This window comes from Rana temporaria, chromosome 2, assembly GCF_905171775.1.
Source record: "Rana temporaria chromosome 2, aRanTem1.1, whole genome shotgun sequence".
Taxonomy (NCBI): Eukaryota; Metazoa; Chordata; class Amphibia; order Anura; family Ranidae; genus Rana; species Rana temporaria.
Genome location: NC_053490.1, coordinates 5357590 through 5384561, shown reverse-complemented (window position 1 = coordinate 5384561; position 26972 = coordinate 5357590).

Sequence of the window (26972 nt, the reverse complement as noted above, 5' to 3'; positions counted from 1 at the left end):
TTCGGCTAATAAAGACATCAAAGGAGAGAATTCTCATCACAAGGTGAAATAATTAGGCAGAAAACAGGGTGGATTTTTCGACTGACAAACGCAACGTGATCAGAGAACTTTACCGAAGGCTCGGGGGACTCGGGCGGGCCTGTCAGATCCGCTCTCCGTGAAAATGGGAATCATCTTCTCATTAACATCAGCAATCATCTGTAATGCCAAGTAAACTTTTTAATGAGTGTTTAGGTTTTCGGTCGGCATCGTCCTGGATATTCTGCTCTGAATAACATTGAAAAACCTGCATGGTTTCCACTAACTGCAGCGGGAGGGAGCCAACCGTGCCGAGCAATCTGCTGCCTACTGAGCGAACACATGGACTAAGACGAGTACAAAATAAAGGGGATAGGCAGGGTTTATAAAAGTATCAGTTCACCTAAAATGTAATATTCACTGTTTATTGTATGCTGGAGAAACAGTCTCCTCTATCCCTTTATTATTTTACCCGCTGTGCCCATTACGAGGGGTTCCCACCATCCCTGTGCTGAGTTCCCGGGTCTGTACACCCGCTGTGCCCATTACGAGGGGTTCCCACCATCCCTGTGCTGAGTTCCCTGGTCTGTACACCCGCTGTGCCCATTATGAGGGGTTCCCACCATCCCTGTGCTGAGTTCCCGGGTCTGTACACCCGCTGTGCCCATTATGAGAGGTTTCCACCATCCCTGTGCTGAGTTCCCGGGTCTGTACACCCGCTGTGCCCATTATGAGGGGTTCCCACCATCCCTGTGCTGAGTTCCCGGGTCTGTACACCCGCTGTGCCCATTATGAGGGGTTCCCACCATCCCTGTGCTGAGTTCCCAGGTCTGTACACCCGCTGTGCCCATTATGAGGGGTTCCCACCATCCCTGTGCTGAGTTCCCGGGTCTGTACACCCGCTGTGCCCATTATGAGGGGTTCCCACCATCCCTGTGCTGAGTTCCCGGGTCTGTACACCCGCTGTGCCCATTATGAGGGGTTCCCACCATCCCTGTGCTGAGTTCCCTGGTCTGTACACCCGCTGTGCCCATTATGAGGGGTTCCCACCATCCCTGTGCTGAGTTCCCGGGTCTGTACACCCGCTGTGCCCATTATGAGGGGTTCCCACCATCCCTGTGCTGAGTTCCCGGGTCTGTACACCCGCTGTGCCCATTATGAGGGGTTCCCACCATCCCTGTGCTGAGTTCCCGGGTCTGTACACCCGCTGTGCCCATTATGAGGGGTTCCCACCATCCCTGTGTTGAGTTCCCGGGTCTGTACCCCCGCTGTGCCCATTATGAGGGGATCCCACCATCCCTGTGCTGAGTTCCCGGGTCTGTATCACCCGCTGTGCACATTATGCGGAGTTCCCACTATCCCTGTGCTGAGTTCCCGGGTCTGTACACCCGCTGTGCCCATTATGATGGGTTCCCACCATCCCTGTGCTGAGTACCCGGGTCTGTACAACTCCTGTGCCCATTATGAGGGGTTCCCACCATCCCTGTGCTGAGTTCCCGGGTCTGTACAACTCCTGTGCCCATTATGAGGGGTTCCCACCATCCCTGTGCTGAGTTCCCGGGTCTGTACAACTCCTGTGCCCATTATGAGGGGTTCCCACCATCCCTGTGCTGAGTTCCCGGGTCTGTACACCTCCTGTGCCCATTATGAGGGGTTCCCACCATCCCTGTGCTGAGTTACCGGGTCTCTACACCCGCTGTGCCCATTATGAGGGGTTCCCACCATCCCTGTGCTGAGTTCCTGGGTTTGTACACCTGATGTGCCCATTATGAGGGGTTCCCACCATCCCTGTCAGACCCGGGAACTCAGCACAGGGATGGTGGGAACCCCTCATAATGGGCACATCAGGTGTACAGACCCGGGAACTCAGCACAGGGATGGTGGGAACCCCTCATAATGGGCACAGTGGTTGTGCAGACCCGGGAACTCAGCACAGGGATGGTGGGAACCCCTCATAATGGGCACATCAGGTGTACAGACCTGGAAACTCAGAGTTTGGGTTCCCGCCATCCCTGCATTGAATTCCTGGGTCTGTCTGCACATCTGTTGTGTCCATTATGAGGGTTATATTGGTTCATTTGATATTATATAGAACAGGGGTGTCCAAACTTTTTTCAAAGAGGGCCAGATTTGATCAAGTGAACTATTTTGCCTGACATTCTGTGAACCAATAAAATTTGGTCTAAGTGTGTTCGTCCGAGCACTAATACACCGCCCAACAAAAATTCTCTTGCCTTTATTGCTGTGTGTGGTGAAATGAACTTGGGCGTGTTATTTGGATATACTGTATATATTTCTTTTGTGGCCCCAACGAATCCCAGAGCGCTGCTCAGGACTAAGGATGAGCTTGGGCGTGTTATTTGGATATACCGTATTTATCGGCGTATAACGCGCATGGGCTCACCATTGCCATGAATGCAGCCTTACCATTGCCATGAATGCAGCCTTACCATCTCCATGAATGCAGCCTTACCATTGCCATGAATGCAGCCTTACCATCTCCATGAATGCAGCCTTACCATTGCCATGAATGCAGCCTTACCATTGCCATGAATGCAGCCATACCATTGCCATGAATGCAGCCTCACATGTGCCATCAATGCAGCCTTACGAGTGCTGACAGATTACAAACAGGAGAATCTCTTGTTTACTCTGTGGCCTCTTTAATACAAAGTCCCGCCTCCTATGGTAGACAGAACAGTCGTCCAATGGCATCCCAGGAGACGGGACTTCCAATACAGACGCTGCTGAGTAAACAGGAGATTCTCTTCATGTAATGTGACGGCACTCGTCCCGCCCCCTCCCTGTCCCCTCCAAGGCAGCGTCAATAAATACAGTAAATATCTTTTGTGGCCCTGGGGGCCACAAACAATATATATATCCAAATCCCCAGGGGGCCATATTAAATCAACAGGGGGGCCGCATTTGGCCCGCGGGCTGGACTTTGGACATGCCTGATATAGAATGATCGGGGGCATAGAGCGGTGGCCAGGAACATCCTATGGCGAGGGGGATACCAATATCTCCCAGGCGGTCAGGGATTGAAATTTAGGCAGACATAATTAGTTCACAACTTGTTTCCATCCAGCTCCTCCCCACCAGAATTTTTATTTTTTTCTTCTTTCTTTCAGCTGCTGCAAAATGACAGTATAAGGGCTATTTATAGACGGAACATATTGATGAAGTGAGAGGTACAATCGGAGATAAGGCCGCGTTTCCCAGCAGAACACTTTAGGTGTTAATAGTTATATAATGATGCAGTCAGCACAGCGCTCCCTTTATCTGGTTACTAAGTGCCGTTACATTGTATCACTGGTTCCTATGGAAACTGGGAAGCCAAAAATATTCTTAAACTTACACAACTAGCAGTAGTGTCCCTTGCAAAAATATTTAACGATAGGGAACAAAAAATTATATATAATATATTGCGCTGAATATTAACTAAGATAATGTGAAAACCCCAAAATATACGTGATTCAATATATACACAGATCCACAAACAAAGGAAAGACAATTAGTCCAGTGGATACACCAGAGTTTCTTCCGTGCACAACACCCTGTGTAATGATTGAGAGATGTTTGATCTAATCACACTATGCAGGCTTCTGTTTCATATGTGCAGCACTTCCTCCACACTGATACAGCTCATAGAAGAAACAAGAGAAAAATCTTCATAGCGCAAATAGCATGAACAAATATAGGTAGAAAATTTCAGACTAGGTCTCACTCACGAATCCGCCGAGTTAAAAACAGCATTTAGGACAACCTGGCACCAATCCTTCAAATTTGGCCGCTCAGCGTCTCTGATGAACCCATGATTACCCATGATTAAGTCACGTGTCTAGTGACGTAACGCGTGGGGGAGGAGTTACGAGCGGGACGGATCGCATGATCCGAATGAGGAGAGTTCATCAGAGACGCTGAGCGGCCAAATTTGAAGGATTGGTGCCAGGTTATCCTAAATGCTGTTTTTAACTCGGCGGATTCGTGAGTGAGACCTAGTCTGAAATTTTCTACCTATATTTGTTCATGCTATTTGCGCTATGAAGATTTTTCTCTTGTTTCTTCTATGAGCTGTATCAGTGTGGAGGAAGTGCTGCACATATGAAACAGAAGCCTGCATAGTGTGATTAGATCAAACATCTCTCAATCATTACACAGGGTGTTGTGCACGGAAGAAACTCTGGTGTATCCACTGGACTAATTGTCTTTCCTTTGTTTGTGGATCTGTGTATATATTGAATCACGTATATTTTGGGGTTTTCACATTATCTTAGTTAATATTCAGCGCAATATATTATATATAATTTTTTGCACCATTTGTTTGACTTACATCACTTTATTGCTGCGTTTATTATTTGGTTATTTTGTTAATGACATTTTTTTAAATATTTAATTAGCGCTGTAGTATCATTTTTACATTTTAACGATAGGGAACGTTTTTGTTTTTTTTTGTTTACATATAATTCTGTTAAATATTTGTAAATAAAACCACCGTACCGGGACTGTCCCGACAAATCCGGGACAGTCGGCACATATGCAATACCTTATCTAGTACTGGCCTCCTGCAAATATCTGCACAGCAGCATTCAAGTTTTATTGCATGCACTGATTCCCCTCCTGCCCACCCCTTGTCCCGGCCCTGAGTCCTGGACACGGCATTATCTGTGACACGGGACTGTCCCGGCAAATCCGGGACAGTCGGCACATATGCAATACAGTATCTAGTACTGGCCTCCTGCGAATATCTGCACAGCAGCATTTGAGTTTTATTGCATGCACTGCTGTCCCTCCTGCCCACCCCTTGTCCCGGCCCTGAGTCCTGGACACGGCATTATCTGAGACACAGGACTTTCCCGACAAATCCGGTACTGTCGGCACATATGCAATACCTTATCTAGTACTGGCCTCCTGCAAATATCTGCACAGCAGCATTCAAATTGTATTGCATGCACTGCTGTCCCGGCTCCTGCCCACCCCTTGTCCCGGCCCTGAGTCCTGGACATGGCATTATCTGAGACACGGGACTTTCCCGGCAAATGCGGTACTGTCGGCACATATGCAATACCGTATCTAGTACTGGCCTCCTGCGAATATCTGCACAGCAGCATTTGAGTTTTATTGCATGCACTGTGCTGTGCATCTCAAAAATGGAGACTGATGATTGGAGGAAAACTGCCTGGTGTTAAAAAATAAGGGTAATGCTGTGAGTCCAGGACACAGCTTCATCTGAGAGGCGGGACTGTCCCGGCAACCTTCGGGACAGGTGGAATGTACGCAATACCTTTTCTAGTACTGGTCTCCTGCAAATATCTGCACGGCAGCATTCACATTTTATTGCATGCACTGTGTTGTGGATCTCAACAATAGAGACTGCTGATTGGAGGAAAATTGGCTAATGACAAAAATAAGAGTGATGCTGCGAGTCCAGGCAGTGCCGGGACAAGGTCATCTAAAGCCAAGTGCAAACATGCCAAACTGCGCCAAAATTTCCACTACTAAAACAAATCCCCACCCCTCTAATCGCCTCGTGGCACCCCCCACCTCACATGATACCACAGTGCCCAGGCCAGCTTCCCCTCCTGCCCAACCCTTGTCCCGGCCCTGAGTCCAGGACACAGCCCTGGACACAGTACTATCTGAGATACGGGACTGTCCCGACAAATCAGGGACAGTCGGCACATATGTAATACCTTATTGTCAGAGAAACAACCAGTTCAGTCGCGCCAGCCGCGCCTCCGCACGCATGCCCGGCGGAACGGCGATTCGGCACCAGCGCGTTCGCGGCTCGATGGAACGTCGCGCACGCCAAATCAGCATTCTAGCTAACCTATATAAGGCTGCCCAGGTACTCTGACAGATTTCTGGTTAGTCTTCAGCTTCCTGCTTCCTGTTTGAGCCTAGTTCCTGTTTCCTTGACTATGGTATAAATACATTAACCCCTTATCTGCTAAGCCCCCCACATTTTTACTCAACCTTTACCTTAATAAATAACTGACACCACTACTGTAATCTTTGGAGTAAAAACTGGCCGTAGCAGCCTCCATTTATTTTTAAATAACCTTTTAAATATTAAATAACATTAAATAACATTTTCACACATAAACCTTTATTAGACCTGAGATACACATTTTAACCCTGCTGGTGCTGGACTTTGCAGGCACATTAACACACTTGTAACCATTCTAAAAAGTTTTATGAGCACTGCAGTACCTAACTCTGGTCTTAGGCCTCAAGCCGAAACTGACTCAAAGACGACCAACTGACCGCAGTACCCCCATTAACCACTTGCCAGCTACACCTTGGTAGACTGGACTAACAGCCCCTTCAGAACCCATACCACCTCTGGGTAATGGCATCCACTTCAGGGTAATTTCTTCTCCTGCAAAGTCCAAAACACCCGCCGCCGCCACGACATCCTAAGTTCGTACCTGTGTGGAAAAACAAAAACCAGAAAAGCACCCAAAACCGCCAACACCGTATCACATACCATGACCTCCCACTACACCAATGACCCCCTTTAAAATGCCCAACAAAGGGAGGGTGGGTGGGAAACTTCTCCCCACGTGTTAACCGGGAAGCGTGGGAGGGGAAATATATAACCTCCCTCCCATCGCTCTCCTTCCTCACTGACCCCTCCCTCCGACCATGGCAGGGCTTTTTCTTTAACCCCGTCATGGCCGGCCCTGCGCTGATGTCTTGTTGTTTTGCTCCGGGCCTCTCTTGACTATGGTATAAATACATTAACCCCTTATCTGCTAAGCCCCCCACATTTTTACTCAACCTTTACCTTAATAAATAACTGACACCACTACTGTAATCTTTGGAGTAAAAACTGGCCGTAGCAGCCTCCATTTATTTTTAAATAACCTTTTAAATATTAAATAACATTAAATAACATTTTCACACATAAACCTTTATTAGACCTGAGATACACATTTTAACCCTGCTGGTGCTGGACTTTGCAGGCACATTAACACACTTGTAACCATTCTAAAAAGTTTTATGAGCACTGCAGTACCTAACTCTGGTCTTAGGCCTCAAGCCGAAACTGACTCAAAGACGACCAACTGACCGCAGTACCCCCATTAACCACTTGCCAGCTACACCTTGGTAGACTGGACTAACAGCCCCTTCAGAACCCATACCACCTCTGGGTAATGGCATCCACTTCAGGGTAATTTCTTCTCCTGCAAAGTCCAAAACACCCGCCACCAGCACCCAAAGGTAACTCCTTACCTTTGGGCGCACCTCCACACCCTCAATGCTCGCTGTATCCCGTCCTGTAGGCCCAACACCCACATGTCAATCCCCACGTCGGTCAAATGAACTCCATCTTTCAGCTGATACCTCCACGTATCCACCTCCAACTCAGGGTGTTTAACCACCAACCCGCCGTTCCGGATCACAAATTTAGCAACGTCCCGATTAATTTTTTTCCTGGCCCTGTTCACACCTTCCCACGATCTAGCCATCCGCCATGAAGACCTGCCCACAATGTCAGACCATATCACTACCGTATCCGGGTAGGACATGCGAATCCTCAAGAAATCAAACTTGATGTCTCGTGCGACATCCAACATAGAACGCACCCCCAAGTCGTTTCCCCCCGCATGGATCAACAAAACGTCCGGCGGTCGGTCCAAGCGTGCAAACTTGTGCACTTCCGGCACCACCCTGCTCCACAACATCCCCGGGAACCCCAACCACCGCACCATCGCTTCCTGTCTGGGGACCCCCAGCTGGCGACCGTTCGGCCGCATATCCGCTCTCGCAGCCCCCCTACGAACGAAGGAGTGGCCTATTATCCATACCAGTCCCTGTCCCGCACCTGAAAGACAGCAAGTAAGAAATCCATCACCACAAGCCCATCGGGAGACGCTCCCCTCCCGACTCCCAACATGTTCCCTTAACCAAACAAAAACAAAACCCCGATACACTCCCCATCCCCCTTGGAGGTGGCCTGACATGAACTTTACCTGGACATCTATTGTTTTGCACCCCCGCTCCCCCCTAGTTCTACCATGAGCTGAGGTCTGACATATAATCGAAATCTCCTTGACTCCCATCTACCAATCCTTTTCACCAATTCATCGTCCAAGCCACAACGTACTGCTTCTGTCGCGGCACCAATCCGAAAGGAATGCGCCGAGAACTCCTGAGCCACCAGGCCCAATGCCCCCAAACACCGTCTGAACACTGTCACGAACTGATACCGTGACAACGCCGTCCCATCCTCGTGCAGCAAGAATGAGCCACTTAACTCTGGCCGTACATCCAAAAATTCCCGCACTACCCTAACCGGGCATAATTCCGACCCTTCAATAGGGAAGACTCGCACCACTTTACCCCTCCCTTTCTGGTCCGTCTTGGACCGGCGTAGCAACAAAGCGACCCCGTCTTGATTCCACACCACATCATCAGCCAACATGCCACCCTGCACCTTCTTCGAGGGGCTAACCAACTCCCCCACCCTAAAAGCTCCAAAGAACGCCAAAGCGAACGCCGCGCGAAACAATAACACTTCAAACCGGGATGAACACAATGTCCCCAACTTTTCCATAATACCCCTCAATATTGCAAACGACACAGGGCGACGGGAATCCGCCTGACGCCCCTGCTTCCTGTAACCCTTTAGAGCCTGCCGGACACAAAATTCCTTAGTAAAGTCCGGGCGCCCTTGCCACTTAAACAGGAAAGCCAATCCAGCCAATTTTTTGTCCATCATGGACGGAGAAACCCCGGCCTCCATGTTCCTGCCCAAGAAATACAGCACCAAACCCCTGACCTCGGGACCGGCCGGGTCCACCTCGGCCTCCCTAACCAGAGCCTGCCATTCCGCCCACACCTTCTCATACGCCCTCCAGGTGTTCACACTTACCGACCTTCTGATCCAATCGGAGACGATTCCAACGGAATCCTCCAAAGCCACTCTGGACAGGGGACACCTTGCTCCTCTGCCTCCGGCACCAGCTCCCGGAACCTGTCCCACTGAAAGCGAGACAGAGCATCAGCTACTACATTCTCCACCCCCGGTAGATGCACCGCATATACAAATATGTTCAACTGCAAACAGCGCAGCACCAGGTGCCGTAACAGCCGAATAACTGGAGGAGAAGACGCCGTAACTCTGTTGATCACCTGGACCACCCCCATATTGTCACCATGGAACCGCACCTTCCGATCCCGGAAGGCCGCACCCCACAATTCTACTGCCAGCACCACCGGAAACAATTCCAACAGCACCAAGTTCTTTGTGAACCCCGCCTCCAACCAGGCCTGAGGCCATGAGCCCGCACTCCATTGCCCTTGAAAATATGCCCCAAAACCTGCGCCTCCAGCCGCATCTGTGAACAACTCCATGTCAAAGTTGCTAACCGGACCGGACATCCACAAGGCCCTGCCGTTGAAGGAGTCCAAAAAGGAGTGCCATACCAACAAATCCTCCCTATGTTCCTTCCCCAGGCGCACATAGTGCCTGGGCGACCTGACACCCGCTGTAGCCGCCGAAAGGCGCCTGCAAAAGACCCTCCCCATGGGGAGAATGCGGCAAGCAAAATTTAGCTTCCCCAGGAGCGACTGAAGCGCTCGGAGTTGCACCTTCCGCAAGCCCACCATCTCCTGAATCTCGGCCTTGAGGCCCACCAACTTGTCCAGCGGTAACCTACATTCCATCCTCTCTGAATCGATCACGATGCCCAAGAATTGGATGACCGATCTCGGTCCTTCCGTTTTCTCGGGCGCCAGCGGCACACCAAATCGCTCCGCAATGTGCTCCAAAGTGGCCAACAGCACTGCGCAAATCTGCGACCCCGCCGGCCCAATACAGAGAAAGTCGTCCAGATAGTGGATCACGGAGCTTACGCCGGACACATCCCGAACCACCCACTCCAGGAACGAACTAAACCGTTCAAACAGCGCGCAGGAAATGGAACAGCCCATCGGCAGACACTTGTCTACGTAGAACTCCCCACCCCACTGGCAGCCCAAGAGCCTGAAACTATCTGGGTGGACAGGCAGGAGCCGAAACGCAGCCTCAATGTCCGACTTGGCCATCAAGGCCCCCCGGCCATACCGCCTGACCCAGCCCACCGCAGCATCAAAAGAGGTGTAACTCACCGTACACTCCTCCATGCTGATGGCGTCGTTCACCGACCCCCCCTTCGGAAACGACAAATGATGAATAAGCCGAAATTTGTTCGGCTCCTTCTTAGGCACCACCCCCAACGGGGAAACCACCAAGTCGTCCAAGGGAGGCGAGACGAATGGGCCCCCCATACGGCCCAATGCCACTTCCTTCTGCAGTTTCTCTGAAACCACATCCGGGTGTTGTAACGCTGAACGTAAATTCTTAGCCACCGGGGGGACCACGGACAAAGAGCACGGAATGTTAAAACCCACCGAGAAACCCCTTTCCAACGACAGGGCGGCCGCCCTATCAGGATATCTACCGAGAAACGGTCGCATCCTTTCCACCATCACCGGAGTCCTCCCTCTTACTTGAAGAATCTCCGGGACGTCCCTTGCCTTGCTTAAAACACCGGGAAGAGGGGTGATTGCCACCACAGCCGGAGCACTCGTGCTTGAACCGGCAAGACCCTCCGAACCTGCAGTTTCCTTCGTTAAACTGCCAGCAGACCCCCTTCTTCTTTCCGGCCGACTGTCCTGGGGAAGAGGTTCCACCGGCCCCCCCCTGAAAAAACGGCGTGGACGTCCGTGGGGCCGACATAAGCCGCATCCAAAGGCCAATGTCCTTAGTGTCCCACCTAATATCCGGCCTGATAGCCCGGCGTTGCCGGAACTGCTCATCATACCGGAGCCACCCCGTGCCCCCGTAACACCGGTAGGCCTCGCTAATCGCCTCCTGGTAACTGAAAAGCGCCGAACAATGTTCGGGGTTTTTCTCACCGATCACGCTCGCCATGATCGAATAGGCCTGCGACCAATTCGCAAAAGTCCTAGGTATAAGCCTATACCTCCTCTTCTCCTCGTCCTCTTTCTTGGACTCTTCCGGCTTAACCCTATCAAGGTTAAACTTTTCCAGCGGTAACAACGCAAATATCTCTACATATTCACTCTTCCAAATCTTTTCCCGCACCTCCGGCTTCAAATGCGAACCCAGCGGTGCCTCCCAGCACGTGTAAACCTCCCCTTTAGCCGCGTCCGCCAACCGGACCAACTCTCTCTTCTTCGCGGAATCGACCCCCGCATCCCCCTTTTCCGTAGGCGGCACCACGGCACCTGCCGCCCCAGCCCCTACCTCTTGTCCCTTGTCCACAGGCACCACAGCCCCCGGCACGGCGACCGCTAATGCAGGTGCCGTAACCCCGGATCCCCCCGCCGTTCCCCATGCTGCCGCCGGGCTAACGGCGGGGCTGACCCCACCCTTCAGCTGGCTAACCAACGTCTCCAAACCCGCCAGGAACCGGTGCAAACCGGCATCCTCTCTCGACCGTTCCCCCAGTGTACCCGAATCACCACTACTCACCCCTGCGGGCACCCCCCCACGACTACGGGGACCCCCCCCCTGTCCCCCCGCTAACACCCCCACATTTTGTAAAATAGAAGGCAAAGCCAAAAACGACTCACCGGGCTGTCTGGAAGCAATCCCACCAGCCGTCCGGCTTGGCTCCCGCGCTGCGACCTCCGTCCTGGGCACCACTTCCTCCTCCGACAGCTCCCCTTCCGATCGATCTCCATGCCGACCCTCCTCACCAGATGAAAGCCCTCCAGGCGACTCGGGCCTGGGAGCCGCGGGCCCAGAGCTGGACTCACTCTCGCTGCGCGCCCTGGACCCGTGCACCGACTTCCGCATAGCTTTTCTCGGCGCCTCGGACACTCTGCCGTCTTCCCCTCCCCCTCGCTCCCTCACCACGGGGCTGGATTGGAGGTGGCTAGCCGCGGATGCTGAAGAGCTAGCCACCGCAGGGACAGATGTGCTTCGCCGAGGCTCTCGGCCCACCGGTGCACAACCGGGGTTGGAGCCCGCATCCCTCCGATCTTCTCGCCGAGCGGACCTGGCCGCCGCCTTGGAGCCCCCTGGCCGCCCCCTCCCCGTTCCCCGCTGCCGATCGGTGTCCTCCTGGCGCCCCCCCGCCGCCGCCGCTGTCCGTTTTGCGGGTGGGCCCGAGGCGGCCCGGATGGGGCTGCCCCCTCTCCTGTGGGACCGGGTGGACGGTCCCGGGGAATAGCGTGCCGGAGGCCGGGACACCCTGGATCGCGGGGTGTAATCCGCCCCCCCCCCGGACAGGTGGGCTGCTGGCTACATCCTGGGTGGCAGTATGAGCCCCCCCCGCTCGCGGGGTGCCCCCCCCGCCCCCCCGGCCGGATGAATCGTTCCCCGTGTCCCCGTGCGGGAGGAGTGGCCCCAGCATGGACTGCAGCCACCCCTCACCGCGGCGATCCGCCTCCTGCCTGAGCTGGGCAATCATGGCCTCGACCCCAGCCATGGTACAGGCCGCTGGATGAGCTTAAAATTGAGTCCCCGGCTGCGGCCTAGCGGCGCTCGTTTTTTTTTTTTTTTTTTTTTTTTTTTTTTTATCAGGGCCTAGCTTCCCCCAGCAGCGCTGACCTAAAACGCCGAAAAAACGGTAAAAAAGGCACCCGATCGCGGCCTACCTCACCCCTTTTCGTTTCTGGCAGAGCAGCAAGTCCCCAGCAGGCACAGAAACTTCTCCCCACGTGTTAACCGGGAAGCGTGGGAGGGGAAATATATAACCTCCCTCCCATCGCTCTCCTTCCTCACTGACCCCTCCCTCCGACCATGGCAGGGCTTTTTCTTTAACCCCGTCATGGCCGGCCCTGCGCTGATGTCTTGTTGTTTTGCTCCGGGCCTCTCTGTATCTGACCTCTCGTTGTGACCCGGGATTGATACTGACTACTCTGCTCTTCTCCTGGACCCGACCCTCGGCTTGCTTAACGGACCTTGCCCCGCTATCTGTGCTTGACCCCCAGGCCTGCATCTCGGACCTGCTACTAATTGTCTCCAGCACCTGACCTTCTGCTTGTGTTTTGGACTTGTTACTTGTCTCCAGGGCCGCCATCAGGAATTATGGGGCCCCTTACACAGCTTCAGGCATGGCCCCACTGGAGCAGAGAAAACGGGGGGGGGGGGGGGGGGTGTGCTTCCGCCTCAAATTCAGAAGCGAGGGGGCTACCGCGAATTGAGGGGGTTGTCCTGGGGACCCCTTACAAAAAATAAAAAAAATAAAAAAATATATACGGTATATAAATAAAATTATAAAAAAAAGGCAAGGTAGCCATCCGGGCCCCTGGGGACCTATGTTTTCTTTAATAAAATAAAATAAAATAAAAATTTATTAAAAAAAAACTTTGTTTCTTAAATTAAAAAAAGAGAGGTTGCCATCCGGGGCCCTGGGGACCCCTTACAAAAAAATAAAAGAAATAAAAAATATATATATAAATACAATTATTTAAAAAAGGCAGGTTAGCCATCCGGGCCCCTGGGGACCTAAGTTCTCTTTAATAAAAAAAATAAAAAATAAAAATTAAATAAAAAAAATAATTTTTTCATAAATAAAAAAAGGAAGGTTGCCATCCGGGGCCCTGGGGACCTTCAGACCCCTGGGGACCTCTGGGCCCTTTAATAAAAAAATTAAAACAATTTTTTTATAAAAAAAAAGGGGGGGTTTGCCATTCGGGGGCCCTGGGAACCTCTGGGCCCTTTAATAAAACAAAAAATGTATAAAAAAAAAATATATAAAATAAATAAATAAAAAAAGGGGGGTTGCCGTTCGGGGCCCTGGGGACCTTAAGGCCCCTTACAAAAAAAATTAAACATAAATAAATAAAAAAATGTATAAAAAAGGGGGTTGCCATTCGGGGCCCTGGGGACCTTCATGCCCCCTACAAAAAAAATTAAACATAAATAAATAAAAGATGTTATAAAAAAAAGGGGGGTTGCCATTCGGGGCCCTGGGGACCTTCAGGCCCCTTACAAAAAAAATTAAACATAAATAAAAAAAAGGGGGTTGCAATCCAGGCCCCTTACAGGTGTACTGCCTGTACCCCCCTAATGATATCTCCAGCTAGGGTCCTGCAAAGAGCTGCACCCATCTGTGTTTGACCCTCAGCCTGCTCTTGTTGGATTACCTTCTTGCCTACGCACAGCTGTTCAGCTCTACCAAGATCACCTTGCAAGACCTACCCATCCTGCTGGTAGCCAGTGCCTCTTCGTGCCACCCCCCCCCGTATCATCTCCAGGGGGGCGGAGTGCGCCTAGTCGCAAGGGTGAACCGCTCTCGGCCTCGGTAAGTACACACCTGACACTTATCTAGTGCTGCACAGTAGCATTCAAATATTATTGCATGCACTGTGCTGTGGATCTCAAAAAAAGGACACTGCTGATTGGAGGAAAACTGCTTGGTGACAAAAAAGGGGGGGTGCTGTGAGTCCAGGACACAGCCCTGGACACAGCATCATCTGGTACGCGGGACTGTCCCAAAAAATCCGGGACAGTTGTCATGCATGCGATACCTTTTTCTTTTTACCGGCCTCCTGCAAATATCTGCACAGCAGCATTCCAGTTTTACTGCATGCCCTATGCTGTGGATCTCAAAAATGGAGACTGCTGATTGGAGGAAAACTGCAGAGATTACCCCACTTATGAGCTGCTCTTTAATTACCGTATTTATCGCGGTATAACGCGCTCCCGCGTATACCGCGCACCCCTAAAGTTGCCCCGAATCCTGTGGAAAAAAAGTTTTTTTTGTACTTACAGTTTTGGTGTCTTGCGCAGCGTCCGTCGGCGGCCTCGTCGGGTCCGGCGTCCGTCTGCGGCTTCGGGTGTCCTCTTCGTCGGGTCCGGCGTCCTTCTGCGGCTTCGGGTGTCCTCTTCGTCGGGTCCGGCGTCCTTCTGCGGCTTCGGGTGTCCTCTTCGTCGGGTCCGGCATCCTTCTGCGGCTTCGGGTGTCCTCTTCGTCGGGTCCGGCGTTCTTCTGCGGCTTCGGGTGTCCTCTTCGTCGGGTCCGGCGTCCTTCTGCGGCTTCGGGTGTCCTCTTCGTCGGGTCCGGCATCCTTCTGCGGCTTCGGGTGTCCTCTTCGTCGGGTCTGGCGTCCTTCTGCGGCTTCGGGTGTCGTCTTCGTCGGGTCCGGCGTCCGTCTGCAGCTTCGGGTGTCGTCTTCGTCGGGTCCGGCGTCCTTCTGCGGCGTCCTCCCCGCTTGTTTCCCGCGCGGAGTTTGAATACTGCGCCGACATATACAGAGCGCAGTACACTCGTGTATTGTCGGCAATGCTCGGCAACTCTCGCGCTGACGTCCTGTACGTCCAGGACGTGAGCGTGGAAGGAGCCGAGACTGCCCGACTATACCCGAGTGTACTGCGCTCGGTATATGTCGGCGCAGTATTCAAAACTCGGCGTGGGTATCGGCGTATACCGCACACCCACGATTTTCCCTGATTTTCAGGGCAATAAATACGGTATTGTATCTGAAACACAAGACCAGCTGAACCGTACTCATTTGATTTGATGGGTAAGCAGGGGAGGACTGGGCCAGGGGGCAGGGTGGCAATGGCCTCCTAGGCCGCTCTAACTTATGTTCAAAACGGCCGGCAGCCGCTGCCCTCTACCATTTTCTTTTTTTATTCTGCACTAGGAAGGGGGGCACGGGCCACAGTGACTGACCACTAGCTGTTGCATTCCAGGAGTTGTAGTCCTAGCTTAAGCTTCCGGTGGGTGGGAAACAGAGCAGCGCAGAGGAAATTACAACTCCCTGGGACCGGATTCTTGGAAGCAGGCAGAGGCAGTGCGTGCCAGAGATTCGGGACGCAGGGCTGCAGGGCTGGGTGCAACTTGACCCCAGGACCAGGAGCATTACTCCCCCAGGAGGCCCTGGTGTGCAAGGACCTGCTGGGCTGAGATCACTGAGGTGAGAGACCCTAACACCCCTAGCTGACCCCCCATCTCCCCCCCATACACCCTATGTAACCTGCCCCAGTGATCAGGCTGCATTGATGGGCACTGGAGTTGGCTGCACTGATGGGCACTGGTGAGGCTGCATTGAAAACCAGGTGGGCCATGGATGGTGAGCTCATTCGGTGGTTCATCTGGTCACTTGACTGGACTTGTCCCCCAGGCCTAAGGCTGCCAGCCCTTAAATTATTCGCTTAAATTCAGAGCTTTCCTTCTATTCTACCACTAGATGTCCCCGGTCTTTGCTGAGCATCAGTCATGCAGGATGACCAAGGACATCCTATGATTGCAGGGCGTCATGGCCTCGCCCCTTAACAGGGCGTCGCTACAGCTTACCTCATTCACGGTATATTGAAGCGCCAGGCCTTAAGAAGAGGGTGTCATGGATTTGCAGTAATGTTTGTCTGTCAGCTTACCTCTCCTCCATGCGTTCACCTTTAGAGGCCAGCCACTCTCACCTGGCTGCTTAACCACTTAAGCCCTGGACCATTATGCAGCTAAAGGACCTGGCGCCTTTCTGCGATTCGGCACTGCGTCTCTTTAACTGACAATTGCGCAGTCGTGCGACGTGACTCCCAAACAAAATTTGGCGTCCTTTTTTTCCCCACAAACAGAGCTTTCTTTTGGTGGTATTTGATCACCTCTGCGGTTTTTATTGTTTGCGCTATAAACAAAAATAGAGCGACAATTTTGAAAAAAATTCAATATTTTTTACTTTTTGCTATAATAAATATCCCCAAAAATTATACCGTATTTTCCGGCATATAAGCCGACTTTCTAACCCCTTAAAATCTTCTTAAAAGTCGGGGGTCGTCTTATACGCCGGTAACCTAACATCCTTACCTTATCCGAAGACATGCAGAATCGCGGCCATACGTTTTTTCAAAAGCCGCGCCTCCTACGTCTTCTGTTCCGTGATAGGTGGAACACTCAGCTTCCCAGGAGGCACTGTGTTTAGTGTTCGCCTATCACGGAGGCCCTCTCGTCCTGTGTTTAGTGTTCGCCTATCACGGAGGCCCTCTCGTCCTGTGTTTAGTGTCCGCCTATCACGGAGGCCCTCTCGTCCTGTGTTCAGTGTTCGCCTATCACGGAGGCCCTCTCGTCCTGGGTTTAGTGTCCGCCTATCACGGAGGCCCTCTCGTTCTCGGACGAGAGGGACTCTGTGATAGGCGAACACTGAACACAGTGCCTCCTGGGAAGCTGACTGTTCCGCCTATCACGGAACAGAAGACGTAGGAGGCGCGGCCGCGATTCTGCATGTCTTAGGATAAGGTAAGGGCACAGCGAGTCTGGCATGTAATGGGGCACAGTCTGGCATGTAATGGTGGCACCGTGAGGCGAGGCATGACTAGTAGGAAGGGGGTAGTCTTATACGGCGAGTATATCCCAAAACCAACATTTTGGCTGGAAAATAAGGGGGTCGTCTTATACGTCGGCAAATACGGTATATATATAAAAAAAAAATTCCCTCAGTTTAGGCCGATACGTATTCTTCTACCTATTTTTGGTTTAAAAAATCGCAATAAGCGTTTATTGATTTGGTTTATGCAAAATGTATAGCGTTTACCAAATAAGGGGATAGTTTTATTTATTTATTTATTTTTTCTAGTAATGGCGGCAATCAGCGATTTTTTTTTTTTTTCATGACTGCGACATTATGGCGGACACATCGGACACTTTTGACACTATTTTGGGACCATTGTCATTTTTTATCATTGTCTGCTAGTCGCACCCGACCTTCGGCTTATCCCCTTACTATCTTCCTGTAACCTACTGTGAGCGTGAGCTGGGAGACTCTGGGGGCCACGACCTGGAGCCAGTTGCAGCCCAGTCCATCCTCACCACTAGAGGCTCTGGTGAACACCTGCAGGCTCTTATGCCGCGTACACACGATCATTTTTCAGCATGAAAAAAACTTTGTTTTAGAAAAATGTCATTTAAAATGATCGTGTGTGGGCTTCAAATCTTTTTTCGGGTTCTGAAAAACGACAAAAAAAAATTCCAACATTCTGCATTTTTTTAACGACGTTTTTAAACGATGTTGTTTTTCCGGTTGTAAAAAATGATCGTGTGTGGGCTAAAACGACGTTAAAAAAAACGCGGAAGTTCAGAACCAAGTTCAGAACCAAGTTATGAGACGGGAGCGTTCATAATGGAGTAAGCACATTCATCACGCTGTAACAGACAGAAAAGCGCGAATCGTCTTTTACTAACACGGAATCAGCTAAAGCAGCCCCAAGGGTGGCGTCATCCACATGGAACTTCCCCTTTAGAGTGCCGTCGTACGTGTTGTACGTCACTGCGCTTTGCTAGAGCATTTTTTTTAAACGATGGTGTGTGGGCAACGTCGTTTTAATGATGAAGTTGGAAAAACGTTGTTTTTTTTCTACATGCCGAAAAACATTGTTTTTTTTTCATGCCGAAAAATGATCGTTAGACTCCGCGCCCTGGGGAATCTTATGCTCTAGCTCCCTGTGGAAACCGTGTTGGTTCTCCAGTGGACCTGCCTTCCTTAAAGCAGAGTTCCACCCTAAAAATGTACTTTCTATTAACAGCTTGCCTTTAATATAAAAAACATTTTTTTACTCACTTCTATCTGGTTGTTACTAGGCAGATTTCGTAATCCTGCCTAATTCCTGGTCCTAGGTAGTTCAACTTCCTGTCCTAAGACCCCATTGCCTCCTGGGAAATGATGACACGCATTTCCCAGGAGTCTCTGGGCATTACTGTGCCTAAAAATCTCCCAGCATGCACCTCTCCCTGAAAACCAGGAAGAAGAAGGAACTGGGCTTCACATGCCCCCACATATGATGGATACGCCCACAACATGAGCTGGAGGATATAAGGCAAGTGTTTGCAATGATTTCTGGAATGATTGGGGAGCTATTAATATGTGTTAGGGACTATTTAACCACTTGAGCCCCGGACCTTTAGGAAGGTAAAGGACCTGGCCAGTTTTTGCGATTCGGCACTGCGTCGCTTTAACTGACAGTTGCCCGGTCGTGCAACGTGGCTCCCAAACAAAATTGGCGCCCTTTTTTTCCCACAAATAGAGCTTTCTTTTGGTGGTATTTCATCACCTCTGATGTTTTAATTTTTTGCGCTATAAACAAAAATAGAGCGACAATTTTGAAAAAAAATCAATATTTTTTACTTTTTGCTATAATAAATATCCCCAAAAAATATATAAAAAAACATTTTTTTTCCTCTGTTTAGGCCGATACGTATTCTTCTACTTATTTTTGGTAAAAAAAAAATTGCAATAAGCGTTTATTGATTGGTTTGCGCAAAATCTATAGCGTTTACAAAATAGGAGATAGTTTTATTGCATTTTTATACATTTTTTTTTTTTACTACTAATGGCGGCGATCAGCGATTTTTTTTTCGTCACCGCGACATTATGGCGGACACTTCGGACAATTTTGACACATTTTTGGGACCATTGTCATTTTCACAGCAAAGAATGCTATAAAAATGCACTGATAACTGTGAAAATGACATTTGCCATTTAGGAGTTAACCACTAGGGGGCGCTGAAGGGGTTAGGTGTGACCTCATATGTGTTTCTAACTGTAGGGGGGCGGGGCTGGACATGTGACGTCATTGATCGTGTTTCCCTATATATATGCCACAACGAAGAACAGGGAAGGTGTGTTTACACACCTCTCCCCGTTCTTCAGCTCCTGTTGACCGATCGCTGAACACCGGCGGCGATCGGGTCCGCGTGTACCGCGGGCGTGGTCACGGAGCTTCGGACCGGGTCGCGTGCACAATGTATAGTATAGGTATCCGTATCAGTCATAAGATTTTTGCTCGGCACTTGTCGGATTTTTTTTTTGATTTCAATAAATTTTTATTGAGTTTTTAAACAGGATTACAGTCATCACATAAGCTTTTCAAAAAAATGCATAAAGCCCCTAGGGGCGGTTAACATCATATTGCGATTAAAACGAATAAATGCAAAGAAAATAATAATAATTAAATCCGGGAAGGTAAGTGAGATAATAGAAGGACTACCCGAAAGTCAGTTTAAGGCGGGTATAAGAAAGATCATCAAGACCTGTGAAGATAGTACCTTGTTGGAAAGGGTCCGGGCCCAAGGGTAATCCGAAGCCTAAGCCCTCAGCACCCCAAATGGGAACCTGCTGTGCCAAGAGTAAGGCCCCCGGCCCCCCCACCCCTTCTCCCACCCCCACACCACTCTCACTAATGCGGGTAAGAATTCTGAAACAATCTGAGAGAAGCTCAAGGAGTGTCCTTCCCAAAAAAAAAAAAAAAAAAACCCTAATATAAGTATAATATTCCGGAAGACCATAACCCCGTGATAATCGCTCAGGTAGGTAGTCAAGAGAACGTTGAACGAAAGGGATAGCAAAAAAAAGGTAGCTAAATAGAAAAGATGAGAGAGAAAAAGGGAGGAGGGGCAGGGAAGGGAGGGGGAGTATGATGCCTAACTGTAATCATGAGAACAGTCAAACTTATTCATATACAGGGACAAGAGGAACACCGACATAATCAGCCCAGGGAGCCCAAGTTTCATGGAACATCTTAGACGAATCAGCCAGTATGCTGGATAATTTTTCTTGAATCATGATCCACGAAATTTTCTGCTTGACTATCGAAACCAGTGGCTTGGGCTGTTTCCAGGATTTGGCAATGGCAATTTTGGTACCAAGTAGTATAAAGTGTATTAATTTTTGTGTAGTCTTGGCAATACGTGGAACATGGGCATTTAGGAGGGCAACTTCGGGGGTCCTAGGAACTCGACAACCTGTCACCTTGTTTATCATATTGAAAATGAATCTCCAAAAGGAGCGGATCCTAGGACATTCCCACCATATGTGGGCCATGGTGCCCCGCAGTTGGCAACCCCTGAAGCATTGGGGGTCCCCACCAGGGAAGATGGCTGCTAGTCTGGATGGAGTGAGGTACCATCTGGTGATAACTTTTACGCTTGCCTCCATCAAGGAAACCCCCTGGATACCCCGAAAAGATCTAAAGAAGGCTTTGTGCCAATTCTCTTGGCTAATGCTTATTTGAAAGTCAGCCTCCCAGGCCTCCATGTAAGACGTTTTAATTATTGGGTGAGTGAGGGCTGAGTAGATCACAGAGATGCCCCCTCTCCGCTCCATGGCTTGACCACACCAAATTTCATACGAGGTAAAGTCAGGGGGTTGGGGCCTAGACTTCCAGATGGTATGTAGAAATTGTGAAATCTGCTGAAAGTGGGCCTTCTCCGATTCGGGCAGTTTCAGGGTATGGATACAGTAAGCTAGGGAGATAGGACCACTAGAGGTAAAATACTGTCCTATCCAATACAGCCCCTTGTCCAGCCACCATTTAAACTCTGAAGATTGTAACCCAGGTGGGAAATCAGGGTTATTAAAAATATGGGCTAAAGGGCGGGCACATGAAGTTAGACAGGTGTTGTGTCTGAGGCGATCCCATAGGGCAAAGGATTGAGAAAGCACTGGGTATAAGATAGAAGGACGAGATCTGATAGGGGACCACAGGAGGTAGTCTAGAGGAGTAGTGGGAATAGCTTGCTTCTCTATACTGACCCATTCTTGTATATTGTGTTTGGCATATAAGGAGGAGAATTGTGCTAATCTAGCCGCAAGAAAATATTTGTGGAGGTCAGGGAGACCCAGTCCTCCCTTGCCTCTATGACGGAAGAGTGTGTCCTGTGGTATACGATATCCCGATGTGCCCCATACATACTTAAGCAATTTACTTTGAAAAGATTTTAGGTGATTCCTCCTTATTGGGATAGGAAGGGAGCGAAAGAAGTATAAAAGTCTAGGGAACAGGGTCATCTTGATAGAGTTGATCCTGCCTATCCAGGAGAGATTTAATTTAGACCATGTATGAAGATCAGCCTCTAGTTTTTTATAGATGGGGGGGTAATTAAGATTGTAGAGAGCTTCTGTCTTGGTGGCCAGAGAAATGCCCAGATATTGGATAGAGGATTCACTCCAGCTGAAGTTAAAGAACTGTTTAAGGTCCAAAACCACTTGGGGGTTAGGGATACGGATTTTTTTTTTATGTGTCTCTTCCTGCCCTGGCTGACAGTGATCCGATCTCCTACCCCCCCCCCCCCCAGGCCTTCTGTTCAGTCCCAGCGATCATCAGGTTTCCCCTGATTAAATGTCCCAACTCATTAGAGGAACCTAAATGAGCACCCTGAGGCTGTGCACACAACCGCCATACCGATCTGTCACACTGCTCACATCTGAAGAGGAGGAAGACACCATGACAGGTCAACCTGCCCTGGTCATGATCCTCCCAAGTCTGGATCATTAAACCCTCCGGCTAACTCAGATATAAAGTCACCACGCAGCAACAAGACGTATCGTGATTCACAATGCCATCCGTCACTAATCTAATTCCAGGCATGCTATGCAGTGTTTGAGTGGGAGAAAATGGAAACTCTACGCAGATAGTATTCTCCCAAAGACAAACTTCTTCACCACTCCAGCCAGAGCGGGTATAGTGCATCTGGATAGGCCTCTCTCACCAGCCTAGCAGCCAGAGTGTATTTAGGATTTGTGTTGCCCTAGGCCTGACTAAATTCGTGCACCCCCTAATTTAAATATGACCCAACCCTTCTTGTCAAGGCCACACCCATTTCTGTTTAAGACCCACCCTGAAATTTTTGAGTGAGGACACTAGTTCTTAGGGCCTGGGGGCGGGGGGGAATTGGATTCCCTTAATTTGTGTAGCGCTACCCCCGGAGGAGCCGCTGATTAGATTTGGGATCGGCGTGTTTAAGTTACCTCTATTCTGTGTCTAGGGGTGATGGTAGTGAAGAGAGCAGTAACAGAATGTCCAGGACCGTTGGTTGGGTTTTCAAATGCTTTATTTTCCCGGTCAAACACGACCAACATGTAACTTGAGGTAGACAGGATAGGTTGGTGAAGGAAGAGCAACGTCACAGTATCAGGCTATGGATAGTAAAGGCAGTCCTGCCCTCTGTAGTTATTCTCGTCCATGTCGCCACTCCCGCCGGAGTGGGTAAAAGTGCCCCTGGACAGACCTCTCTCACAGGCCTGGCAGCCAGAGCGCCACTCAAAGCTTCTTGGAGGAACAAGTCGACTTGGCTCTGATTAAATTAAGTTGTTAGATGAGACCTCTGCCACAGGCCTAGTGCTGAAATTTGTGAACGATAGAGCGAATCCTCCCAGTATGTCTCTTGGGGTCTCTTGGGGTCAAGATGTTTATTTTGATAGGTGTATTCTATGTAATGGCTTTTGGCACATTGATCTCACCCAAGCATTGCTAGACCAGGGCACATTCCATAGGTGTTTTACCCCTTCCCCCAAGTCTACCAACAACTTTATGCAAGCAAACCACTCTGATTATAAGAGTCAGGGCCGATCCGCCCTATAGGCTCGCTATGCAAGCCGCTTAGGGCCCCCCAAATTACTAGAGGCCCCGCCTGGTGAAAAGTCATTTTCGGCCCCTCACCCCGCTTCTCAACTCGCTGGCTGCATGGGAGAAGAGGTAAGAAGTCAGCACCCCCCTCTTCTCACTTTAATGTAAGATTTAATTTCCAACAGCAGAACACCCCCTCCCCCGCTTCTCAACTTTAATCTTTAATGTGACATGTCATTTTGCTTAGGGCCCCAGGGAGGTCAGGATCGGCACTCATTAGAGTGACTTGGTCTACTCTTTGCATGCAGAGATGGACAGAGAGACTTCAAACCTGATACCGTTTACATAGTTCCGGTCCAACCTCATACAATAGGAACACAAGACCTGGGGGACCTGTGCAATGCTTTGAGGTAAGTTACCAATCCCATTTACCACAAATGGGGACACTGAGCACCAATAAAAGGGGGTCGTATATACGAAGAAAGAGAGAGAAATCGAAATCAACCAAATCTACACATACAGTAGCTGAAAAGTCAGATTTGGTTGGACCGCTCCTTTAAGTGTTTCTTGCCAAATTCACTAATTCCCCTTATTCTCTAATTATTTGCTCTTTGCTAATAATGAGTATTTCATAGTACCCCATCATTTATTTCACATGAAAAGTGAGTGAGACTCCATGATAATGGAATGTTATATATTATTAGCGGCGCAATGAAGGTGAGGGCCGGGGGGCCCCGGCTGAGGTGGGATCCCGCCGCTGGCGACGGCCCGGCAGGGATTTCAGGTGCCAATGCTTGGCCACTTGGTTCTTCGAGAAGCCAGTTGGTGGTTGTAACGGAATGGCCCGTGATACCCAGAGACTTTTGAAGGATGCGGGGTACTCCGGTGCCAGCTTCACTAATGACTCTTGGGTCTAGGGTCCTCCTATGTCCAATAGGGGCGTAGGATGACTGAGAAATTATATCTCGGATTACATGAGATGGGACAGTAATGATAATTCATGTATTGCAGGATATCTTGAAATATTACAGGTGGTTAATTCTGACCCCAACAGGTCAATAGCAGAGTGACTCATTCATGTGGGGACACATAGACTGTTGAGGTGCTAATTAAGTCTACCTGGCTGTAGTGATAAAAGCTTGCTGTGTTTGCATTCTATTGTTAATTAAGCCTGGCTCCTAAGATATTTCATGGTGCTATGCTAACTAACCCTGTATTGTGTGAAAGTTCTATTGATGATAGATATGTGTTGGCAGTCTGAAAGGTCAGATGTCTGACCTTTCAGGTGTAGTGGATTAGCATGTCAATTATGTTTACTAAAGGGATGTGTTTTATGTAGCAGGTGAGAATAACTTATCGCAGAGCAAGACTGGGTAATGATCAGTAATTGGCTCATCTAAATGTGATCATCTAACGGAATGTGTATTGAGCACCCATTGTGTCATGTTGTGGGTGGCGTTGAGTCATTGGCCAGATTTGGCTTCTAACTGTATAAAAACCTGAGAGTTTACCATTAAAATGTTCATTCGTTGGGAACCAGAGACAGAGCTGTGTGTGTCTTGTTTCTGGGGGAAATCCAATGGATCGTGCCTGCTGGATTGTGGAGTGTCGGATAAGCTGTCTTGGGTTTGTGGAATGGAATATCGTAAATGGTGTTAACCCCTGACCGTTACAGTGGTTCATGCCAGTCTCCGCCCAAAGCTAAAATGACGGTCTCATGCAAGTGGCTTGCTATAGGGGCGCTCGGAAGGGAGGAGGAGCCAGGAGCCCCTTCCTAATGGAGAAGGAAAGGGGACTGCTCTGTGCAACACCATTGCACAGAGTAGGGAAGTATAACATGTTAGTTATTTTCGGAAAATAACAATGAAGCTTTGGGTTGGCTGACCCTTTCAAGTAAACATTTGCTGGGTGGGAACTAATGCTTGCAGAATAAGAGGTCAGTCGTGGTGTCCCACATGTTTCTCTAAGTGCCTCTAATAATTATCATATCTCGGCTCTGTAGTGGAATTCGCAATTAATATAATTTGAGATCAAACAGCTGCGACCTCTGGAAAGATGCTATTTTTACCCATTGCTAATGAAGATCTGTGAGGTTCAGACTCAGAGGGAATATTTAGGACAGTCCAGCATAACATGAACATTTTTCCTGAAAACTCCCCCCGGTAACACAGACGGCGTGCGGAGTGCCTCCAGTTTTCTTCCCGCTTACTAATTTCCTATCCCTTTGAATTTGCTCAACACGTACGCAGGATCTGCAGAGCTGTGCAATTTGTGCGCCCGTCTGATCACCTTATCTCAGGTCACGTCCCCTGGGCAGGACCGGTCTGGTTGAAATCAACGAGAGGCAGTGGCGGTCTGTCTATAGAGGGCGCTGGAGCGCCGCCCCCTCTGGCTCTGCACCGCCGGCGCCACTGAAATAACATAGATTCATGCATTGCATGAATCTATGTTATTGTTGCCAGCTGCCGCTGGTCTATTTAGGTGGCCGGACCTTGAGCGCCGACCACCTGAATAATGGCAGCTGGTTGGCTGTGCGGAAGTGCCTATCAGAGCCCTCGTCTCCCTGATGTCTTATCCAGGGAACGTACAGGGGGTGAGTTCCTTGGATAAGACTGACGGCCGTCTCAGCCAATCAGGTTCACCGATTCTGGTTATCGGTAACCTGATTGGCTGAAGCGTCACCAACGCGGGAGAAGACATCGAGGGACGTGGAAGGAGAAAGGTATATGCATTTTACAGGGCACAGTGGCGACAAAGGGCACAGTGGCGACAAAGGGCACAGTGGCGACAAAGGGCACAGTGGCAACAATGGGCACAGTGGCAACAATTAAAGGGCACAGTGGTGACAATTGGCACAGTGGCGACAATTGAGGGGCACAGTGGCTGCATTTGATGGCATGGCACAGTGGTGACAATTGATGGCACAGTGGCTGCGTTTGATGGCATGGCACAGTGGTGACAATTGATGGCACAGTGGCTGTATTTGATGGCATGGCACAGTGACTGCGTTTGATGGCATGGCACAGTGGCTGCGTTTGATGGCATGGCACAGTGACTGCGTTTGATGGCATGGCACAGTGGTGCGAATTGATGGCATAGTGACTGCATTTGATGGCATGGCACAGTGGTGATAATTGATGGCACAGTGGCTGCGTTTGATGGCATGGCACAGTGGTGACAATTGATGGCACAGTGGCTGCGTTTGATGGCATGGCACAGTGGTGCGAATTGATGGCATAGTGACTGCATTTGATGGAATGGCACAGTGGTAATAATTGATGGCACAGTGGCTGTGTTTGATGGCATGGCACAGTGGTGACAATAGATGGGCACAGTGGCTGCGTTTGAGGGAATGGCACAGTGGTGACAATTGATGGCACAGTGGCTGCGTTTGGCATGGCACAGTGGTGACAATTGATGGCACAGTGGCTGCGTTTGATTGCATGGCACAGTGGCTGCATTTGATGGGCACAGTGAGACTGCAATTTTTTTTTTCCGTTTGCACCCCCCCCAAAAATTTGGAGCACCAGCCGCCACGGACGAGAGGTTCCCCATTGACTGCGCAGGCGCAATCGGAGCCGACGGAAAAAACCCCGAGCCTGAACTGCTGCCTGTTCAGCAGCTGTAGACGCCCTCGCTCCCGATGCTT